Below are 8795 nucleotides of genomic sequence, written 5' to 3' on the forward strand. Positions count from 1 at the left end.
ATTCTGAAGATCGGGGAGTTTCAACAGCTCTGAGGAGGTTTAACAACTTTCTTAAAGTTCTGCCTTTTGCCAGTTCCAACAGTGCCTTAAGAAAACAGTATTTCAGCCTTCATGCTGATTTCACTTTTTTTTCATGGTATGCTCTCGTATCACCGCTGACTCTAGAGGTGACTTACAGCTCACAGAGACCAAACCTTTTTTTCCCTTGAAAAAGAGAAGAAAAAAAAATGAAACAAATGTACGAGAATTTAAAATTCAGAGTCAGCCCTTTGAAAGTCTGATTCTTTAGTAAAGTCTAAGTCTCACCTGTAACCCTTTTGTTTCTAATACGTACTGTTGTTGCTGAGGGTTTTTTGTGTTCCTGTTTACCATTAGAATTTATAATCACAATGCAGAGACAAATTTATTATGCGCTATGAGATATTACTAGAGGTTGCCCTTAAGATCTCACTGGCTTAGATAACATCACCTCAAGATTTACACAGTCTTCCTTATACCTCACATAGAGAACACAGAAAAGGAGACGATGTTATTTATAGTCTAGTAACCAAAGGTCCTTGGAGCTGTATAGTCACACAAAGCAACCCCACCTCAGCAGTCTGGATCCTGAAAAGACAAAATGCAAGTGACCGCTGGGAGGAAAAGCCAACAAAAGCAGAAACCGTTCAAATAAAGCGACTGGAGCAACAACAGGCACGCATCCACTGCTGCTGGTGTTAGATCTTGCCAAGGTCAAGCTAATGTAACAGCAAAATCAACACCAACTAAAGTTTAGGAAACGCATGCAGGAAAGGGGGGAGAGAAACAGAGGGGGAAGGACAAAAGGTCCTGAGATCAACAGAAAAGGCAGCTTTTGTGTCCCCGCAGCCCCAGACAGCAGCACGGCTGTCCCCGTCCCTGCTCCGGCTCACAGGCTGACTCCCAGCCATGCGCCAAAATGGGGATTTGCCGCTGGCGGGGCAGCTCCGGGGGGCCCTTCTTCCCCCCAGTTCCCAGGGCGACGTTATCACAGCTAACGAACAGATTTAAGGGTCGCCTTGCGCCTCAGCATCACGACCACAAACGGCAACGACTGGCTGGGGGCAACGGGAGCCTCTGCCCCAACAGCACAGAGGGAGGCAAAACCACCAGTTTCTCAGAGGGACTGGAGGGGCTGCATTTGGGCTAAACCCGTAAATACCTTGGCAGAAGATATTTGGGAATGGCTCCTTATTTTAAAAAGTATCCCACAGCTTCTCTCTCTCTCGTAAGTAATACCGCAGCTGGCAGACAGGTATGAAACTTCACAGGAGCGCGAGCTCACGGGAGGAGAGTACAGGCAGGGGAATTAAGGGATTTCCTCCTTGCCTGGACACACCTTTGCTCTACGACCGCAGTCAGCACCACTGTTCTGCCGTGTTTCATTTCACCTCTCCATAAAAGAGGGAGAGTTGCAGGCACAGCCTGCTGCACGGACGAGCTAATCTGTTTAATGTTTTTAAAGCTGAGTGGGCAGAAGGCAATATCAAACTCCAGGGTACATATTATGTGAACTAATTCAGTAGTTCTCCAATAACTGTCTTACTAGAAGAATTTCTGCACTGGAGCAACGTTGCTTGCAATTTGCAGTTCCCTCAGAATATATTTATAAGGAAACTGAATCCTCGCCTTAAATCATTGTCAAGAAGAAACAAAATACACATTTACTGGAGCAAAGGCATGTAAAAACTTGAATTAAAATAATGGCTATGTACAGACAAGGACTTTAAACAACTTGCAGTATCACTTCTTGCACTGAAGCAGCCAGAGCTGCATAACCTTGAATCTGTATTTGTACATAGCAACAGAAGTGAATTTGACAGTCAGCTCTAACTATTTCCATTCTGTGCTATCAGCTTTCTAAAACATAAATGCCTCAATTTTACCACTCATCTTGTATAAAAGTAATTTAGAAAAGATGGAAATCTGGTTTCTGAACCTCTTTGCCCTTGGCCAGCAGTGAAGGAGAGCTGAAGCAGAGATAGTGTCTCAAGGACAGAAATCAGTTACCAAGAGAGAGAAATGGAGGAGAAAGAAATACTCCCTGTTCTCCTTCCAACCCCTGCACTTACTGGTGTACAGTCTGACCCTTTTGGTAGCTTGTCTCTGCAACGAGGACCAAGATAGCTGCCCTCCTTTCCGGCGCAGGCCCTCTGCTATCGTGTGTCACAGCTGCTTTCGACCACTGTACTGGGCTGTGGTCACCCGGAGGTCCGGGTGCTGCTCCTGCTGGGTGTGGGAAAAGCAAGGAAGAAAAGCAATTCGTTGCTCTAAATTCACTTGACTGCTATGCTCACTTCAAATGGAAAATTTGCAAGGATGCGCAGTCAAAAGGTTGCTGTTTCGCAGCCCTGAGTGGCGTGAGAGAGCATTGCAGCTGCAGGGCAGAGCCCGCAAGCGCGGGAAGCTGCAGAAAGGAGCGGCTGCTCCCGCCGCGGCCTCCCGCTCCCTCCCTCGCTGCCCGCGGCTGCCCTGCATTCCCTGCCCACCCAAAAAACATCCGTCCAGGATTGGGATTTCCCCCCTTCAAGTCACAGGAAATCACGAGGTTATTTTTGTTTGCAACCAGACTGAGCTTAAATCCTCCCAACCAACCTGCACTTGCACACCAGCCTTTGGAAGGGTTTCCAAGCAGGCCCCGCTGCTCCGATTACAAGTGAAACGAGCGTGCCTTCCACGCCAGTCCTCTGCCGAGCCCCGCTCCGGCGGCAGCGCACCAAAACTGCCTGCGGCACCCTGAAATCACCTGCCTGGGCCCGTCCCAGCAGTGTACTGATCCACCAAAATCGGACTGAAAAGAGGGCTTCCTCACACCGCCCGCTTTTGGTCCTATTTGACCCTATTTGGCTCTTTTTGCCCTATTGCGATTGTGTGGCAGAGTCGATGCCACCCCAGGAAGAAGGATGCCCATCTTAGCGCAAGGAGGATGGAGGCTGTCGGTAGACTGCAGGGCTCACTAAAATTGCACAGTTCACACTCAGGTTAAACCCCATAGCATGAAACGCAACAAAATACCGCCCTCCCTTAAACTGGCAAATTGCATGTAGGCTATGCAAAACCCGGGGGGGGGGGGGGGGGCAGGGGGAGGAAATTTGGTTTCTTTCTGTTTAAACATGCTACCAGCAACTGTTACAGAGAGAAAATATTTGGAGGGGGGGGGATGGGGACACAATGGGTATTAAAAAAAAGCTCATGGTACCAAGTCAGATGGAACAGGCTAATCAGGATTTTGTTTCTCTTCTTGTTAGCACAAATTAAAACAGCCAAACCTACATTTTTTCCTCTAACTAGGAGAAAAAGCCCCAAGTAACTGGAGTCTGGAACCTCACATAAACCTCTTAGATCCCATGTGGATTTCTTAACAGAAAAAAGAGGGTAAAAATACATTAACGCCCCCCCCCCCCCCCCCCCGAGAAGATCGTGTCAAGAGCAAAGCTATTGTTAAAAATACAAGCAGCAGACTGGGGATCTCCCCAGTCAGCAGCATGTGTCTTCCAGGCGAGAGGAAAACTCCCTGCAAGGCAGACAGGGAGTCTGAATTATTAAAGCTGAAGGAATAATCTACTCAGACTGATCAGAGTGGAGCTCTCTCGAGGGTTGGTGGGGTTTTTCCACTGGCAGGCAGACTACCTCGTACATGAGCTGCATTTAAAACAGTCACCATCGTATTTCCATATTGCTTTCTCAAGCAGAATTTCTATTGCGAGTATTTTCCGAAAAAACAAAAAACAACAGAACACCCTACTGTTAGAGATGATCGAAAAAATCAAATGAGAAAATGGAATTAGATCCTCCAGAGAATATAATGTAATTTCCCCACCACTTCACTGCTTCCACAGGAGGAATTCTTTTTAATTATAAATAATTGCACCTAGGAGTGCGTAATGCAGCAAAATGAAAATCTATGGGCACAGGGTTTCCCAGGCAACCTCTTATCAATGGTCTGTTTCTAGGTGATACCACTCTCTACCCTATAAAACCTTGAACAGCCTCATCTGTCACAAACCAAGGCGGGGGGGAGAAAGAGAGGCAGAGGGAATCACCCTAACAAGAGATTCATTCGAATGTATGAATGCTCTACAGTTATTTTGATTCCTAGGACTGATTTTTTTGAGCTATCGGCTTGTAAATGCTTGTTGTACAGCAGCACATTTGAGCATGAAAGGAATTTATTATTTATTAAAAGCTATTTTTAGTCTCCTACAGAAAATTTTTTTACATTAAAAAAAGTTTCCTGGCATCCCTGTGGAATATTTCTGGCTGATTTTGTAAGTCAGTTGTGTCACTCATGTTTAGTGTGACTTTCACCTCCTGAGGTTTCACAAGAGGAAATGCCCATCATGCTGCTGACTCCGATATAAAATCAAATCACTTGATTTGGAAACTGCCTTCAAGAGCCAGGCATCATCCAAAAAAGCAGTGCTGAATACTGTAAACCTTTTCTCTCCATATCAGTTGCTTTGTTTCTAAATGTTCCAGGATGGAGAGCACAAAGATGCTTGGGGCTGCGCTCTTGTAGGGGGGCTCGGCATGGTGTTACTAAAGCAGGCTGGAAGCCCTGCAGGGGCTGAAAGCATCTATGTGTCACCGAGGTGCCTCCCTGTGCTGGAAAACAAATTAAAAGCCTTCAATTACTAAACCTAAAGGCTTTTCAGGTAGCTCAAACACTGCAGGTGATGAGCTTCCCAAACAACTTGCAATGAAAATTCTCTTGCAAATGTCTTCAGCAACTGCATTGCCCCCGCTACTTGCCCACAAGCTCCACTCCCTTTCCACACTCCTTTCCTCTTCTGTATATGCATCTATGTGAAAAAACAGCATTTAGATCGGTCCTATCGAGGCAGGAAAAGGGGATGAGCCTGTAAATCTAATAACAATGCAATCACTAAGAGATCACCAGTGTATTGCAGGAGTCGTCTTCCAAGCTTCAGCCTGCTGTGCTATCCGCTCGAGGTCCTCTGTTACAAGAAGGAAAAGCATGTCCTTCCCCCCCACCCCATGAATTCTGTTCCCTTGCTACGACTAAGAAAACCTACCCAATATATATTTCCTGGCATACACACAGAGGGAAACAGATCCTTTGTTTTCCTTTACTGTCACCTCAATATGCCAAAACAGTGGTAGCCTATCGTTTTCTACACTCTGCTTCTAGAGTCTTCCCTAATGTAATTTAGGTTGGAGTTACAGTAAAACATGGGGCCCAGAACCTGCAGATCACTAATAATTAGCAAAGAGGTAAAGAATAAAAACTGATGCCAATAAAATGAAAAGGTCAAAAGCTGACTCCTTATTTTGAATACTAAACAGATAAGCACTGCCTGGATACGTTCAGATGCACTTCCATGTTTTTGCTGCAGCTTCAATCCAGGTTTTACAGTAAGGTCACAAAATTAAAATACTAGAGAGAAAGAAAACTTCAGCTAGCTTTGGTAACAGTATTAACAGATAAACAGCAAGCACAAAGCTTTACAGTCTCTGATGATGGTTTACAATAACTTACTGAAGTAGAGTTTTTTGAGACTCTCAAAATAAAACTTATCATGAATTATTTAAAATTTACAAAAAAAGATTGCTTTTATTTTGTACCCAGACCAAATCATATGATGCAGTTTAGTCCAAATATTGTATTCTTTGTTGGCTATAAGTAAACATCAAAACACAGAGAGCAGATGCTTTGCGACTAAATCGAAGCAGAAGACAAAGAAAATTATTTGGTCTTATCTACAAGAGCAGGAGGGGTTACCCAGCGTTGTTATTTCATGAAAATTATCCTAGAACATTTAATCCACTTCACAGAGATAATGAATCCAGACCCTGATCAGTTTTTATTCCAGAGCAGTGCATCTGGATGGGAAAGCATGCCGGAAGAACTGCTTCAGCGTTGCTTATCCTACGATGGTCGGCGGGCCAACGTGTCATGGAGGTAAAGCTCTAGACAAAAAGGAGAGAATACAGTTGGTACGAATGTAATTGCTTCAATACCCCATGGTACCCCATGGCACTACAGAGCCGAACCATTTTCAATTGCAAAACTTTGCCTTCACAGAAATATTTCAGTGCTGCAAGAGGCCTCGCCAGCATCAATGCCCTGCCACTGCGAGAAAGTCAAAGCACCACGGGACTCTCCTACCTGACGTGCCCTTGGAAGGCAGCACAACACTATTCTTGTTCAAGTTTAGAACCACATAACCAAACTATGTTAGCACTTCAGTCAGATGTGCAAAACATAATAGATGGTTGAGAATCCCTGCCAAGGAACAAAACGGCTCATGGGATCAGGAGCGGATTTTGATGCGCAGAGCCCTTTACCTTTGCATCACTGGTTCAAAGCTGCCCAATATCAAAGGACACAGAGGCACTGTCATCTGGCAGCAATTACATGAACTGTGTGAAATGAACTGGTGTTTTCATTCAAGTCGCAAAGAAAGTGCCCTTCTCAAACCCACAATTCAGTAGCTGTAAGATACAGTACAAGGACTCTGTGCCCAGCGCGCGGAGAGCCTACATTGGCCTCTCGCTCTATTTTGGGATTTTTGCCAAAATAGAAGACTAAGTTACAGGTTTTGTTGCCCTGCTGCAGGCTGTCCCTGCGCCAGAGGCACGGCTTTGCATCCTGCCGCGAGGCATCCCAGCGGCACACCAAACCCCCAGGCTTCGGGGAGAGTTTTGGCACTGCTGCCAGCACAGGCTCCTGCCACAGCTTTGCTGGGGTCAAAGTGACTTAAGCTGCAAAGACACAGCTATGTCTCCCAGAGATTTCACAAACACAGACTTCCGAACTAAAAAGAGAAGTAAATAAAACTACTGTTATGATAATCTCATCATTTCAGCAATAGCAGAAAAAACTTTATGTCTGTGATTTCTTATTAGCAGTTTTACCCAGGATAGCCTGAAAAGACCCAACCAAAAGCAGTTACTGTTGCACAACTCTGGCACTACAGCGTTATTACTGGCTATTCCAAATTCTGAAGTTAACCTAGTGACTAAAGTCTCCTTTCCCTCTAAAACAGGATCAGGTAAATTTTGAGAGCTCAGATTCCATTCAGAAAATGTCACCCACACACTTAACGGGCTTCAGCGTTTTATTACGTTGCAATAAAACCCAGAGCAATATCAGTATTCTTGAGACCAGCCCTGCCAGGGTTTGAGAGAAGCAGAGCTGCTTTCCAGAGGTTAAGAGCATGAGCCTCAAAGCTTAAAGTCTGTTTTCTCCTAGTGCTTCGTAATAAGACAAAGTGTGGCATAATTAAATAAATTAAAAATGAGCTTTCTATCAAGGGTAAACAAAATGAACCTAAAATATTACCATAATTACAGCCAATCTGCATTCATTTTAGACACAGAATCTGCAGGGTTACTAAGTGGCAGCATTAAAAAGCTGTAAAACTAAAAAGATATTATAGAATTCAGTCACTTACAGAGGCAGTATAATTTTCATATATAAATATGAATAATATTCTCTCAACCACAGCCTGCTTTTTAATACAGAAAGCACAGCTGAAAGCTTATTTTTCTGAAAATGTAACAGACTTTCCTTTATGAGCGAGGACATTTCAAAGGTTATTAGAATTTTCAGAAGGACTTAATGGAATCAGACGGTGGATTTAAAATGTTTACTTGCAAAAGGGAATGTGCTAGAAAGTGCAGTTGCATTGTTAAGAAATTATGATTGCTGGTTAGTAAATAACCTGGACAGAAATGGAATTGTGTTTCTCTCACCAGCAGTGTTAGCGTTTTGTCCTCTGCAAGCAATTAATCCAGGTAAGCCGAGACACAAGCTCCCACCTCTCCTGTTTGATCCGACTCTGCACTTGGCTGTAAAACCAGAGTATGAAATTAGAAAGAATTATATTAAACACAGACGTCTCTGTAAGTAGATTACAGGCAGATTCCACGGTGTCCTGCCAACGCAGGGTTATGCAAGTTCTCTGGCAGTTTCTTGAGATTTCAGTGTTATGGTGATGGGCAGCTTGTGACTCCCTTACAGCATTCTTGCCTTCCAGATATGGTCAGTAATGGTGGCTCGGCATTTCCCACTTCGGAAATCCTTCCTTTTACAGCTCAATTTGGTGCAGCATAAGCAAGACACAAAGCCTTCGGCCGGGGCAGTGCGAGCTGCCGAGTTGCTCTTATGGTGCATGTTTTCCAGTGTGGAAAACAAACTAAAATGGTGCAGTTTTGCTTTCGCCTGGAAGTCACCTCCACATCGGAGGGCATCATCAGTGCCCACGTCTTGACCGACACAAGGATGCTGGAGCAGCTAGGATATTCAAAAGAGAGAAATGTAGGATTTTAAAAGGTCATCAGAAGAGTCAGTAAGAAAGCAAGAAGGTCCTCTCAAAGGCCTGGTCTACAGCAGAGAAGGTTAGATGCAGTGTACCAGCAAAACCTCGCCGGACAGACACGGCTTGCACAGCAAGGCTTCCTGTGCTGACACAGCTTATTCCCATTGACACAAATGAAATAACCTACTCTGACTTGTTTGCCAAAATGCCTGCCTCTGCACCCAGCTCTGCTGGTACAAAATTACTGAATATATCTATACACACACATATACACATGTATATGTATAAAAGCTTTCTTGATACCCCATAAGCCTCACGGCCATCACTAGCCTTGCAAAAGTTCTTTGCCCAGACCTGTCCCAAGACTTTCTTCCTTTCCCTCTCCCTCCTCCGTTGCCTTTAATTTGAAAACTGACTCTACTGTTTATAAGGGTGGTGGGTAGCAGTATCTAGGTATGTGGCCCGTGAACATTTGTTGTTTATTAACCTTAT

The sequence above is a fragment of the Dromaius novaehollandiae genome, chromosome W, assembly GCF_036370855.1.
Source record: "Dromaius novaehollandiae isolate bDroNov1 chromosome W, bDroNov1.hap1, whole genome shotgun sequence".
Classification (NCBI taxonomy): Eukaryota; Metazoa; Chordata; class Aves; order Casuariiformes; family Dromaiidae; genus Dromaius; species Dromaius novaehollandiae.